At 34.4% G+C, this 14,378-nt stretch overlaps 1 protein-coding gene across 6 annotated transcripts in view; it reads left to right on the forward strand.

Annotated features, from left to right (window-relative positions):
- gulp1a (GULP PTB domain containing engulfment adaptor 1a) overlaps window positions 1-14,378 on the forward strand; it is a 214,938-nt gene that overhangs the window by 116,410 nt on the left and 84,150 nt on the right. The window contains exon 1 of one of the 6 annotated variants that reach the window (XM_088605072.1): window positions 3,250-3,339. The exons of the other annotated variants lie outside the window; for them this stretch is intronic. The gene's annotated coding sequence lies outside the window, so the exon portion shown is untranslated. Of the gene's footprint in view, window positions 1-3,249; window positions 3,340-14,378 lie in introns of those variants that run through there. 6 annotated transcript variants of the gene reach the window in all.

The raw sequence follows: 14,378 nt of genomic DNA on the forward strand, positions 1-14,378 counted from the left end.
TGGTAGAATTTTTGGTTGCCACCCGGGAGGCCAAGGTTCGATTCCTGGAAATTCACAAATTATAATTGAACAAATTGACCCCTTGGAAATAATTAAGACTTTTCCTCTATATTTTTCCTCTATATTTCTATAAGAAAACATAATAAATAATATTATAATAACTTTTTAAATTAATTGTATATATCATAGTATGTTGAATATTAAAATAATGGTAATAACAAATGAAGTAATAACATGAATTTACTTCCGTAGTGTAGAATTAGCAAATGTGTGAATACATGGGGGGTGAAGAAAATTGGTTATAACCAGTCATCTGACCACCACAGCAACAAGAAAGTAAGTGAATTTTAAGATGCCCTTAAACAGAAATCACAATTGAGGTACAGTCAGATTTTAAATTCTTCAAGCACAATTAGCTAAGCCAAAATCAGCTACTTTGGAATCAGTACATGACTTCTCAAAAATTACGTACTTACCCTTTTCCCTGTGCAAACCCAACAAAGCTTTGATTGAGAGATGTTTTTTTTTTATTTGGAAGCCTTTGACAGTATGCCTCAGGAACTAGTTCATATTATAATCAAAACAAAACACAGACTGAGCGCACTGTGCTCACACTTTAAGGTGTGAAATACAATACAGTTAATAACTTCTGTTTTAACAGGTTTCAGAAAGGTTATAATATTTGTATATTTTGTAGATGTAAATACAATTATATTAACATCTACAAAGTATAATTTTTGATTATAATTGTGGTTCTACTGTTTATTGCCTAATATTGCAAGTTATACATATGTGTTGTACCAGTGATGTGGCTGTTGGGGTTACTCACAGGCTCAGTCTTAGCATTTTCACATTGAAAAACAATGCATGTGCTGTGTTGATGTTGGTAGTTTTACAATAAATTGAATACACATTTTTATTTATTGGTGGCATAATTTGTATGTGTGAAATAGTTGTATTATCAAAATCTTAAGCAAAATTGTTTCCTAATTACTTGATGCTGAAATTAGAATTAAGAAAAAATATAGATTTATTTTAATGAAGAACCTGAAAAAAACACATCCCGTTCACAACAAGCTATAATAATAAACAATTTTTACATATCTGGGTAACTTTGCATTCTGAAATGCCATACTTTAATTTTTTTATATTAATTTAACATACTGTTATATACAGCATAAAATAAATAAAAGTTGAAACAGTATACAAATTACGTTCTTTATTTGGGAAAAGATTGTTCCTAAGCACAAACATTGATCAGGATTCGAACCTGGGGATTTATAATAAGAATAATAATAATAGCCCAGAATACTTGAACACACTATGTTAACCTTTCACTGAGCCACTGGTGGATTTACAAAGTAGTGCAGTCTGGCATCAGATTATTTTTTTTAAAAAACGCATTGAAATGCATTATGTCTGGTGCATTATGCAGCATTATTTGTTGCACATTAAGAATGGCTGTGTATAGTATTTTATTATTAGAGAAAGAGTCTTTATTATCCCCAAAGGGGAAATGTGTTAAAGTACAACTTGCCCATGGGCTAGGAATCATACCCATCAAGAAATCAAGGAACATTCTACTGTATATAATATAGAAATAATTAAAATTGATGTTACATTTGCTTGCAGTGGAAGTGAAACCAGATGAACCTGAAGTGTTTAGAAATAAAATGATATGAATAAAAAACGCTGAAAAAAAAGTTGCACAAAATACTGAGAAATTACTGAGAAACACTAAAATCAGCATATTATACATAAAAAAATTGTCGGAAATTTTCGCAACATTGTTATGGCAAACTTTTTCATTAAATAAAAAAACATATAGTGTAGACTTGTCAGCTAAAATGCCACTTTAAAAGTCATTCAAACCACTGCCGCCATCTTTTTTTATGTTTCTGTGCTTTTAAATATGCTTTTTTTTTACAGCCACTATAAATAATTTTATTGTCAATTTTGATTGTTAAAAATATATACTTTTTCTAATTACTATTATATGCAACTATTAATAACTCTCTATACACTATGTAATAAAAAGCCATTACTGTTACTGTATAGAATGATTAGCACAGGAAAACCCCAATTATTTAATAAACAAGGGTATAATATATTTAATAATTATTTATTAAAATTAGATTTGTCTGACAGCTACTGTATATGCAGCTGTGGTACATTAAAAAATTACTATGCCACCTGGCAGTTTTAAAGAGTAGTGCAATCCTGCATCAGATTATTTGAAAAAATACTCAGTGCTGTTAATCATGCCACTACAGTTGTTGCAGTATGCTGCCTGAGACGTCGTGCATTTTACATGGCTGCATATGTATTAGGCAGAATATCCATTTCAAGGAATGAAAAAAAATTGATGTCTTGTCAACCTGTAACACTCTTCCCTTAAGATGTCTGTGTCATTTGTTTCGGGCTAAAGTTTTTTTATTCTTAAAAAATGAAAACAGCTGGTTTATTATTCACACCACAATTCTGTGGAAAGCCATTCTTCCAATGTTGTACTAGACTACATAGGTGGAATAGAACAAAGATGTACAAACGAAATTAATTGAAGAATAATGTTCCTTATTATGAGAAATGATATGGTAAACAGTGACTGATATACTGTATAGTAAGTCAAAAGCTTTACTGCACCACCTAGTCCCAGGTGGAACACAAATTAGCAAAGGCAGAAAAAAAAGCTTTGCACTTTATATTTTGTTCATAAGTAAATGTAAAATGTTTTCCTATTTTTTATATCAACAAATTCCAAGGAAAGCATAACTAAGCTATTAATCATATAATATTTTGCAGACTTGTATGTAAAGTGTCAAATTTCAGTTATATATATTTCCAAAGTTGCCAGATTGCACTCTTATAAAAGTAGTTGAGCAGATGAAGTAAAAAAGTGCAAGGAGAACTGGTTTCTGAGTTCATTCAATACACTTATTTAAGTTGGTTTTTCATTATTTTTCGAAAAGATCTATCGTGTTTCCTGAATACAAAACACCAAATACACCAAATACAAAACACCAAATGTCCACTATCCTTTTAGAACTTAATATCCTCTCCAAGTTGTACTTTGTTTGTTTTGACAGGGTTATGAAGAGAAGTATATATTTATTTATACAGGACCAGCACCAAACATTAAAATAGCTTGCTATTCTGTTATGCGAAAAAATAAAATGTAGGACTGCTAGTCAGCAGCATGTTACCAAACAAAGATCCTGTGGAGTTTGCAAGCCCATGATGCCTTTTACCACAATACAGTATATATGACCATCTGTCGCACAGCTGAAAACTATTAAGTCCTGCAACAACTTCCTCTTTCAAATTCCAGTTTGAAGGCAAGTAAGTAGCTGTATTCTGCTTGTTCGTCTTGTCTGTATTTCTCTTCTTGAAAAAGTTAGACTTTACTGCTTTTTGTTTTTTAAACATGGTACAATATAATATTCTTTTAAAGGCTGTTGCTTGTTTTTAGTTTCTTTTTACAAGGGAGAGAGACAGTAGGACGTGTGCCTCAGCGTAACTTAAACAGCTGATCTGACTGAGGAATGTACTGTAATGTGGAAAATTAATAAACATGTTGTTATTTTGTGTTGCCTACTAATGAAGTGTGCCTAACAAGTGAAATTCCAATGTTTTTGAAAACAGCTGAAGTTACAAAGGGTCATTGTTTTTAGGTGGCTTTCTGTCCAGGCTTTCTGTGTGTTTGCACTAATGCGTGGACTCCGGTTGTGTTTTAGCACATATGGTTTAAATTAGTGAATGCGAAAAGGCTTTCGAATGTGTTTTTTTTTTTTATTTTAATTCTATGGAAAGTTGAAATATTTTGATTTCTGATCGTATTGTTAAATTCTTAGATATTCCTCTTTCACTTTCTTTTATTTTCAACTTTGCTTTTAAGGATGCATACTGTTTCTTGTTCTTGGCATACACTGCATATTTCCAAGTGTTTTTGAAATAAGCTTTGAAATTCATTTAAAATATATTTGGATCATGTGAAGGAAAGCAATCACTACCAATCAAAATGAAGTTGGTTATTTTTTTTAAATGCACAATGCTTTGTAGTTTTAAAAAATAGACAAAACACTTACTTAAACTTAGTTTTGGTAGCATCTTTGTTTGTTTGATTAATAATTTGAGTAGTACTGTATAGAAGTAAAGGTCTATTCATATAGTAGTAAGTATAATTGTGGGGGTTGCTTTTTGCTAAGACATTCTTTTAAAATTATTTGAAAGACAAATACCTGCATTGTTACATTCTTTTGTACATCCTGAATTCCAGTTTTTGTTGACATTGTAGCATATTGTTTAAAATATTGTCTCATATAATCTGTTGATTTACTGTCAGTTTTCCTGAGGTAAGTCTGTGTCCTGTATACTTTCACATTTAACGCAGACAATATGTGGTTTGAAAAAAGGTTATGCTAACGGGGATTGTAGCTAATTACTGACAAGCAAATGAGTTTGGTTGTTTCATAGTTGTAGTGTTTTTTAGATTGATCTGTTTCATTTGTAGACTCATTGTCATCTGTCAATTGGACAATTTAGTGTATTGAGGTCATTAAAGTGTTCGTTTGGGAATACAATTAATGATTTTCCATGATTGAAACTAAATTAAAAGATTGCAAACTGAATTATCCTGACAAATATAACAGAAATTGCTAGGTGAAAGGGAAACAGTTTGGTGGATATTTGCCTCTTAGTATATTTATGCATTATATAAACTTAATTTTAAAAATACATTGATAATAACACAGCACACTGAATTTATCTTAATTTTGCAGTGTTGTAAAACTATTTATTTTTTACATCATTTAGGTTTTACACTATTTCTAATGAACACATATTGTGGTTCATTTTGTATGAAAATTGTGTAATTAATTTTACTCATGTGGACCCTAGATTAATTCAAACACAAAATTACTGTAAATCCTTATGCTCCTAATATGTACCCAAGAATTTTCAGTTAACCACTATAAAATCATTTATTACTTTAGCCTTTCAACTTTTGATGAAGAGCTGGACACAGTTAAATAGGAAAACCATAAATTAGGATTGTTCATGATAGAAAAAGAACTGTAGAACAAAACAATATATAACAAATCTGTGACTGAACTCCAGTAGGCAGGAGTTATTTGCTTTTGGTGTTTGTGAATAAATCTGATTATGTAATTGGACATCAAAACACAAATAACTGCAGTTCATTGCAGTTTTTCAAAAGTTACCTAAGAACTTTGTCTCATTTTGTAAGTGTGACAGCAGGACCAGCATCCAACTGTACAACACCCCTGGAGATTAAATTAAGCCTAGAGAATTATTCAGTTGTACTTAATTACTGGTTGAAGTAATGTGGTTATGTTCAGGTCAAGCTAAGTTGTTTCACCTTTATCTTTAGTTTGGAACATTGTTCTGGTTGCACTTTATTAGCATGTTTAACATTTGAGAATCCTATATTCCAATAAAGAGGGTTTTTTTTAATTATTAGAGGACATATTAGAGAAAAGAAAGTCTGATGATGTTTTGAACAACCTGTCTTTTATGACATGTCTGTGATTAAACCCAGAACCCCACAGTTGTGAGGCAGCAGCATGGGCCACCTTGCCAGCCTCTGTGCCACATAAGACTGATACAAAAGAAATGAGTTTCAGCCATTTTAAAAAGGAATCAAACATTTGAGCTTTCTATTTGTAAATCTGAGTTTCTATTTTTTAGCATTCTTCAGAATAGATTGTCTAGAAAATGAAAGAGCACCTGTATCTCAGAGATTGCTTTTTCTTTTGTAAATGCCATATTGCGTTCATCTTGAACTTATAGTATATTGCAGAATAGATAGATTCTCTCCTGAAAATTCAAATAAAAAAGCTTAAGGTGACTTCCAAATCTAGCTACTGTCACTGCCAATTTTGAGTACATATTGCTCTTTGAGACGGCACCATTCGCTATAAACAAGAGGAAGAATGAACAGCAACCTTGCAATTTTTTGCCACTCTATTTGGTAACAAAAGAGTGTTTTGCTAGGACAGTTCTATAAATGACGCATCTGTATGGGAGCTTTTTTTCAAGAAGTTAAAAGAGGAGTTTACTCCCTTGTTTTTTTGTGTTCTTCATTTCTTCTGGCATTTCATGCTATTATAGGGAACAGAAGGTGGGTGTAGTATGGATGGGAATGAGTCCAAATCAACACGGTCCAATTACACTCAAATGAAAATGGATAATACAATATCCAGATTTTGTGAAGACGTGAAGACAGATTCTGAGTCACCAACTAAGTATTTCCAAAATAGCGGGTCTAGTGCTGTCCTCTGTCTGGGAGATCAGACTGCACCATTCTTTATACCCTTGTTAAGCTTGCCCTTTATGTATGCCTTCACTTATTTGTGCTTATTTTTTGTTTGCTGTAGTAGTAAACTAACAATACAGTATGTGGAAAACCCATTGTGGTTAACCTTTAGGCTGTTGTAATTAGAGCCAGGAGTCAGATGAATTTGTTTTTGTGAAGGACCTGTCTAGTCTCAATATCCAAATAAATGATTTTTTTAAATTACAATAACAAATTAAACCAATACAGTTCACAAAGGGAAGTGAAAATCCAATATATGCAGAGGGGTCAGAACAATAATAATGTACAATTATAGGGAAAAAGCAAAATTCCTTCCACAAGGTAAAAAATATTTTATTATCAGAGAAATGTTTTTTTTATAATTTGCAGTACAATTTGCATAATTGTATAGCATAATTATTATAATTTATTTATTTAGTTGATGTCTTTATTCATGGTGACTTGTAAATATCACAACAAAACAAGTAGGCTTCATTTTTCTTTTTAACATTAAGTTTAAATATGAAATATTCTAACAAACACAATTGAATGCATCTAATTTTTGGATTAACAGTTTCCATGGTACTTTTTCTTTCATGCCACAAGCAACCTGTGACACGGAGGTTTTTGTCCAAAATAAAACAGACACAAACAATTGCACCTGTTAGGTACAAAATAGTGCTCTAATTTTAAAGTTCACAAAAATAAAAAGTCCTGAAAAAATAAGCTGTTCTTTGAACTTCTAAAAACTTCTTCAGTACCTCTCTGTGTATAGCCGGGCTTCTTAGCTGCTTAACAGTTTCCAAAATATTTCAGAGTCAAATTCTCGTCAAATATGTCTCATCAAATTCATTTTCTCTCCAAAACGACAAAACCAAAACATCAGGATTCTCTCTAAGATTCTTCTAACACTTGCAACTCCAATGTGTCTCAGAAATGCACGTCCATGGGGTCCATCCACTGGGCATTCTCTTCACTTCTTCTTCCACTGTTGCCATAATCTGCAGACATTTTTTTTTGTCACCTAAATTCTTCCAACTTTTTTTTTTTTACAGGGACGATATATTGGAGATAATATTAGGAACCTTTTAGAGGTAATATATTATTATAACAATTCAAATATTCCAGGATTGATCTTTATAGCAGGCATTTGATAAAGTACAGTATGTCTTGATTATATATTTAAATGTCTAGAGTACTTTAATTTTGGGAAATCCTTCAGAAAATGGATAAAGGTAATGTACAATAAACTAACATGTAGAATCTTAAATAAATGGGTATATCTCTAAGAAAATTCCGTTACTAAGTGAGGTCAAACAAGGATGCCCTCTCTCCTTATCTGTTTATAATTGCAATAGAAATATTGTGAATAAAAAGTAGACTTAATGAGCAAATAGAAGGTCTTGGAATAAACAATTTTAACTTAAAAGTAACTATGCATGCTGACGATACAAATTTTCTAATTAAACCTAAGTTGTCTTCACTATTAGCTTTAACTGTAAACCTAAATAGATTTTCAGATTTATAAGGTCTTAAACCAATTATGAGAAATGTACTGTTTTGCGAATTGGTCCCTTAGCAAAATAATCATTCTCACTACAGTGCAATCTGCCAATAAAATGGTCAAATGGACCAGTGGACATGTTGGGTATTTCTATTCCTGAAAATATACAAGAATTTACCAAAGTTAATTTTGATTGTAAATTAAATAAAATTGACATTATTAAAACCATGGAAAAATATAAAATTAACACTTGATGGTAAAATAACCTTAATTCACTAATAATTTCCCAGTTTACACATCTTTTAATTCATCTCCCATCTCCACCTGAGGCTTTTTTTTTTAACTCGTATGAGCAAAAGATATTTAATTTTATCTGGAACAATAAGCCAGACGATAAAATGAACTCGGTTATACAATGAGTACAATCAACAGGGACTAAAATTAATTAACATAAGAGCCTTGAACTATGTACTTAAAGCTACCTTGATTCCAAAACTGTATTTGAATAAATTATGGTTTTCTAGTAAGTTATTGAGATCTTATCTTATTGAAACCCTTTTGAAAAAGGGTTATTTGCCTTGTTGCAGTTACAGCCAGTTAATTTAAAAAAGATAAGAAAATAACTGTTACTAAGTATGTCAGGATTTCTAGAAGAGGTGATGCAAAGCTGGTTGGAATTTCAGTTTAAACCCCCAGAAATACCGACTAATGTACAGCAACAAATCCTTTGGTTTATGTCAGATTCAAATAACTGGGAGACCCATTACATGGAATTTAATGATGCAAAACGGTATTATTTTTAATACCTTATTGACAGTAATGGTAATTTTATGTCTTACACAACTTTTAAAGAAATGTATAGAAGGATCTGTTCTGGGCATCAGTTTAATCAAATTGTCAGCAATTCCTAAAGAATGGAAAATGATCCTGAAGAATGGAAATACCAAAAATATAGGTCCCTATATTGGCCCCTGTTAAGTCCTAGTGTGTGGTCCATGTGTGTTTGTTGCTATGTTCCACACTTCCTTACTTTGATTGTTCTCCCTCCCCCATTGGTCCGTCATTACACCATTGTTTCCGTATTACATCATCATCAATCAGCTTCTCGGCCAATCAGAGCTCAGCTTAATCAACATATTTCAGAAGAAAGGGACCTTTCGTTTGACTTCGGTTCCGTTCGGTTTCGTTTCGCTTTGCTTCATTCGTGTTTTTTTTGTATAGCTTCAGCTTTTGTTGGCTTTTGTTTGTCTCCTCGTACTTTCCTTTGTTTGTGTTATCCTTTATTTAGCCGTTACCTTGCCCAGATGTGTTGTATCAACCTCTGTGTTCTTTTGTACCATGTTACTTGTCTACTCTCGTTTTCCCTTATTGGTATTCGTATTTCACTTATGTATTTGTGTGAACCTTTGTGTATAGGGTTAGTTTAGGTTATTGGTTACATTCTGCACACGTAGTTGATCTCTGTATGAGTAACACTAGTTTAGTACAGGTGAGTGCCGTTTGTCTTGTATGGATTTGGGTAGTCAGTGAAGGTTAGCTAGGGCATTTTGAAGATACCGAAGAAAGAGTGTTCCGGGTTTTCTTTTGTAGTTAGGTCAGCCCTCCCTCACTTTTTTAGCCAGCTCCATTTTGTTTGTTGTTTTCTTTTCTTTGGCACCGCTCTAGTTCCTTTTCCCTGTGTGTTATTGTGTCCTGTTACATACCAGTCACTTTATTCACCAGAAACCCACCTGCATCCAAAACCATCCTAAATGTTACACCCATTTACCCCTAGACACTTGGGGTCGTGTAGACACTTGTGTAGGCTTTGCCATATGGAGGAGGAAGATATAAGTCACCTATTTTGGTTTTGTCCAAAAGCTGCATTGTTTTGGACTCACACCGAGCAATGGATTTTAGGTCTTGTAAATGTACTTTTGGGAGACTTAAGAAATAATTCAGATGCTATTGGACACTTAATTATAATGTTAGGGAAAGCCTTTGTCTTTAATGCAAAATCCATAAGAACCTTAAACAGGTTAAAGATGTTTGTAAAACACCACTGGCACCTTGAAACTAATTTCAAAGGATCAAAAGTATATTAATTACCTTCAATATAAATGAGGGAAAGAAATTGAGGGGGAAGCTTGGGATCCACCTTGACAGAATAAAGGTTTCAGCCTTATATACAGTTGAGAGGAATGCAGGTTGGGTCGGGTGGCAGGATGAGCAAGAAGGATAATAGTGAGCTCAAGTTGTCTTATATCTGTTTCCAGTTAAAATGCACAGATTAGTGATCTAAAAATAGGGAAAGGATATCACTTTCACTTATGAGTAGTTATTGTAATTTATTGTTCTTGTATATTTTATATACATCATACGTCATTTTCCACAGCCTTATGGGAAATGTAGTTCAGAGAAAATGCCATGATGTCTGAATCTGCCGTCCTGCAACAAGCTTCACAATTTTAAACTTTCTTCTTGAGTATCGTACGTACATCACATACGTCACAAGGCACTACGGGGGTGGTGGTGGTGGGTGGGATTAGACTAAAGCTTACAAGTCTTAATACCTCAAAAGTTAGCTACATTTCATTAAGTAAAGAGTATAAATGTTATATACAGCCAGAGGTGGCGCTTTTCCACTAGGTATCTATATTGTTTTTTCCTAATATATTCATAATGTATTGTACATAACAGAAGAAATTGCATTAACATTAAAAATAAACTACATAATGTAAGAACTGAGAACTGAAGCATTTTAGTATGAGAGCAGAAATGTGTAATGTCAATGTTTTTAAAGATACTGTCTTTTTTTTTTCATTGCTTGATACGTAATGCCACGCCTATTTTCAAATTCCTTGTTGAACCCAAGCATCTTTTAACATTCCTGGGCATTTAAGCTGATTATTCAAGCACAAATTATTTCTGGTGAAAGAAAAGCTTGAATATATTTCAAACTCAGATAATGTTAGTTCTCCCATAGTTAATGATGCAAAGGATGCCTGAGTCTGAAATCCTACATGAGATCCCAATGTCCTATGAAAGAAACAGGATCTCTGACAATTAAACAGAATTGGCTCATTATCACTGGTCTAAATTTCACAAATATTTAGGGATATACATTATGTTGTATACCTCATTTGTGTTGAGATGAATATTGCCGTCCTTCGGATGAGACTTAAAACCGAGGTCCTGACTCTCTGTGGTCATTAAAAATCCCAGGGATTTCTCGAAAAGAGTAGGGGTGTAACCCTGGCGTCCTGGCCAAATTTCCCTCCTAATGGCCTCCTAATAATCCCCCTCTATGAATTGGCTACGTTACTCTGCTCTCCTTCCCACTGATAGCTGATGTGTGGTGAGCGTTCTGGTGCAGTATGGCTGCCGTTGCATCATCCAGGTGGATGCTGCACATTGGTGGTGGTGGAGGGGTTCCCATTACCTGTAAAGCGCTTTGAGTGGAGTGTCCAGAAAAGCGCTATAGAAGTGTAAGCTATTATTATTATTATTATTATTACTATTATTATTATTGGTACTTCCTGATTCATTACTATAAAGTAACCTACAGTAAGTGCTGATTAACAAATCACCATTTCAGCACTTCAGTTAGACCAGGTGAACAGCTTAACTTCTGGTTAAATATAACTTCTGGTTCTAAAATCTGGTTTTATGGCAGTGCACCAGATTTATCTAAAAAATCTAGACTATGTTTATGTAATTTATATGGAATCATGCCTATGTAATTCAGCTTGGCTAGAATGATCTCCATGACCCCACTAAAAATAGTCAGAGGAATAATCAGCCAGTTTATCAGTCAATAAGTCAATCATTTTATTTTCTGTAGTGCTCTTTGCAATAGTTTACCATGTAGTGTGCTCTCTGAAGGCACCAGTTCTGTAGGGTTTGGGCATTTACTGGGACAATTATTAATTGTAGCAGTAAATCACAAAGTTGATTCTTTTGATGGCTTTAGAATCCAACCATGCGATATAACTCAAACAACGCGCACACACACAGGTACTAATACACGAGGATACATTTATTAATACATAGAATATGCATATAAACCTAACAGATCTTATCGAGAGGGTTATCAGAATACAAAAGGTATATATTCAGTCAGTTACGAAGAGTTACATATATCAAGAGGACATACGTTCAGTATATCATTCATTTAGACCGTTTCGTAAATGAACTTGGTTATAACTTCTACATTAGATACTCAAAACAAGTACATAACTCTTAGGAATTAAATTGATATCAACTGGTTGGGATAACAATTGAATTCTCGAGCAGTAATGCACTGAAGTTGAATACTCATCCAATCTCTGGGGATTCAGATCTCCTGCGGGCACAAAGAAACAGTTGCAGGCTGTTGCTGTCCAATCCGTGCTCTCTGGCTCCGTGCCAGGCTGTGCTGTGTGGCTTGCGACGGTGCGCTGCTGATGCTCACTGACCGGCTAGTTAGTGTTGGCTTTAACTAGCAAAGTTTGTGCACAGGAGAAAAGATGACTGTGGGTCCCAGCAAGTCAGGAAGAGGACCGGTTCGTTCCTGATGAAGAGCTAGTTCTGAATAGTGATTCAGCTGTCCACAGTTCTAACCTGTTCATGAGGCCTGCTGCTGGTGCTAACCTCAGGTGGATCCTCTGGTTACTCTCTGGCAACCTCCGCTCTAGACTCTTAGAACAAAGGAAAGTTCTGGCACTTGGTCACACTGGCCGTTCCGTGGTTGTCCGGGCTGAGTCTCAGGATGGTCAGGAGGCGCGCTGCGAGAATGTCCTGCCCTTGGGAGCCTTCTGCTCCTGGGCCGTCCTGCCCTGGAATTCCCTTTAGAATTGTCCACAGAATTCTACTACAGGCTCTCTGTGTTGCCTGTTTTTACTGGAGGAACTTCAGCTCATTGATTGGCTGAAAGTTCCATGGGCATCAGAGTCCCACGTGGGTTACTCGGCCCTACCAGTCCCTGATTGGTTGATCAAGGTGAGATATGAGTCACTTACTCCTGACACTTAGGAATGCAGTCCAGATGTCCATCTGGCACTCCCTAGACAGATAGGCGCCAATGGATAACCATTGATCATGATAGCCAGGCTTAGCTAAGTGCATCCCCATTTGGGAGCTGTCCCTTATCAGAAGAAAACATCTTTAAATCAGCCTGCATGAATAGCTTCTCTGTGGCTGCACCACAGAGATGAACAGAGAGATGAGGCCTCATTTGGGAAAGCACAGCAACACTTAATTCTGTCTTATTAACAAGCATTGCCGCTACAACCACAAAACACTTCACATATTTTTATAGCAATTAACAATATAATAACAGTTTACCATTGGCAATGGAGCTGAGATAAAACAAAAATCTCCCTCTGGGAGAAAATAAACCTTTGGGGATCCCCAGGCTCAAAAGTTTATTGCATGATGATATTTTATCACAGATATTGCAAGAATCCAATTGCAATTGTGTAGACAGTGAAGAAAAAAAATCCAACATTAATTCATTCTATAAGTACAGAATAGTTCATACTTCTGTTTTGGATAGTTTATTTAAACCCTAGCTTTATCTTGTTCCTATCAAAATGGTATTAGTACATAATGCTTAAAATATTTTATGTTTACAACCTGTTTGGCTTGTAGCTCCTGTGTGACTTTCCAGATTAATTTGATAGCTGCACATTGTGTAGAGCTGTTCCAGAAAGGTCAGTCTGGCCTATTTACAAAGCTTCCAAGTGGTTGTGAATATGAGATGTGCTGTCGCTAAGAGGCACATTAGATATTTATAGTGCATTCAGCTTTTCTCATGCCAGAGTGTTTTTTTTTTTTGTAGTGAACTTGGAGAAAGTAATCCTTCTCTGAATCTGCATATTTAAAAAAAAATCTTCTGTGTGCTTAAGAAAAGTAAACTATACTGGTAGATGTAAATATTTTTAACACAGCATTGTTAAATACAGGGAGAGAGCATTTGCAGACATCACAAATCACTTTCAAGCTTAATTCACTGTATGTGCAGCTACAGTGCATGACACATATCAGATATGAAGGCAAGAATACACTTTGACTTTAATACTTAATTATATTTATTGGGATTCCTCAGTTGTTGGAACTGAGTTGTTGGAACTAGTAGATTGTCTTCTGGTCTTGTAAGTAGAAAGGTTTGTGATCATATCTTGGTTGGTGATACGTTTGTATCTTTGAACAAGGTACAAAAATACTTCAGTTAAATGCCTAGCTGTAAATGTGGGTGAAAATGTGAATTGCTCTGGATAAAAGTCTCTGACAGATATATTAATAATAAATCTTAGGACACCTGCAAGCAGTCTTCTCAGTTTTACATGTTGTAAGGTTTTTTGTGTAGGGCAGAGTTTTGATCTTAGAAAACTTTGGCCATATGATTCTCCATGGCATAAAAAAGCTTACCCAGTGCTATGTTATTAGAATGAAGCATCTTTGCAGTTGCTTCCAAAATGTTAAGTAAACCACAGGAACAATCCCTTGTCATCATAAGATTTAGCGCCAGAATTGTTCTGAGGCATAAACAAGAAGTCTGTTCAACAATCATGTGTTACTCTCTGACATAAGCTTCAATTG

The sequence above is a fragment of the Lepisosteus platostomus genome, chromosome 14 (genome assembly GCF_059453375.1).
Source record: "Lepisosteus platostomus isolate fLepPlt1 chromosome 14, fLepPlt1.hap1, whole genome shotgun sequence".
NCBI lineage: Eukaryota > Metazoa > Chordata > Actinopteri > Semionotiformes > Lepisosteidae > Lepisosteus > Lepisosteus platostomus.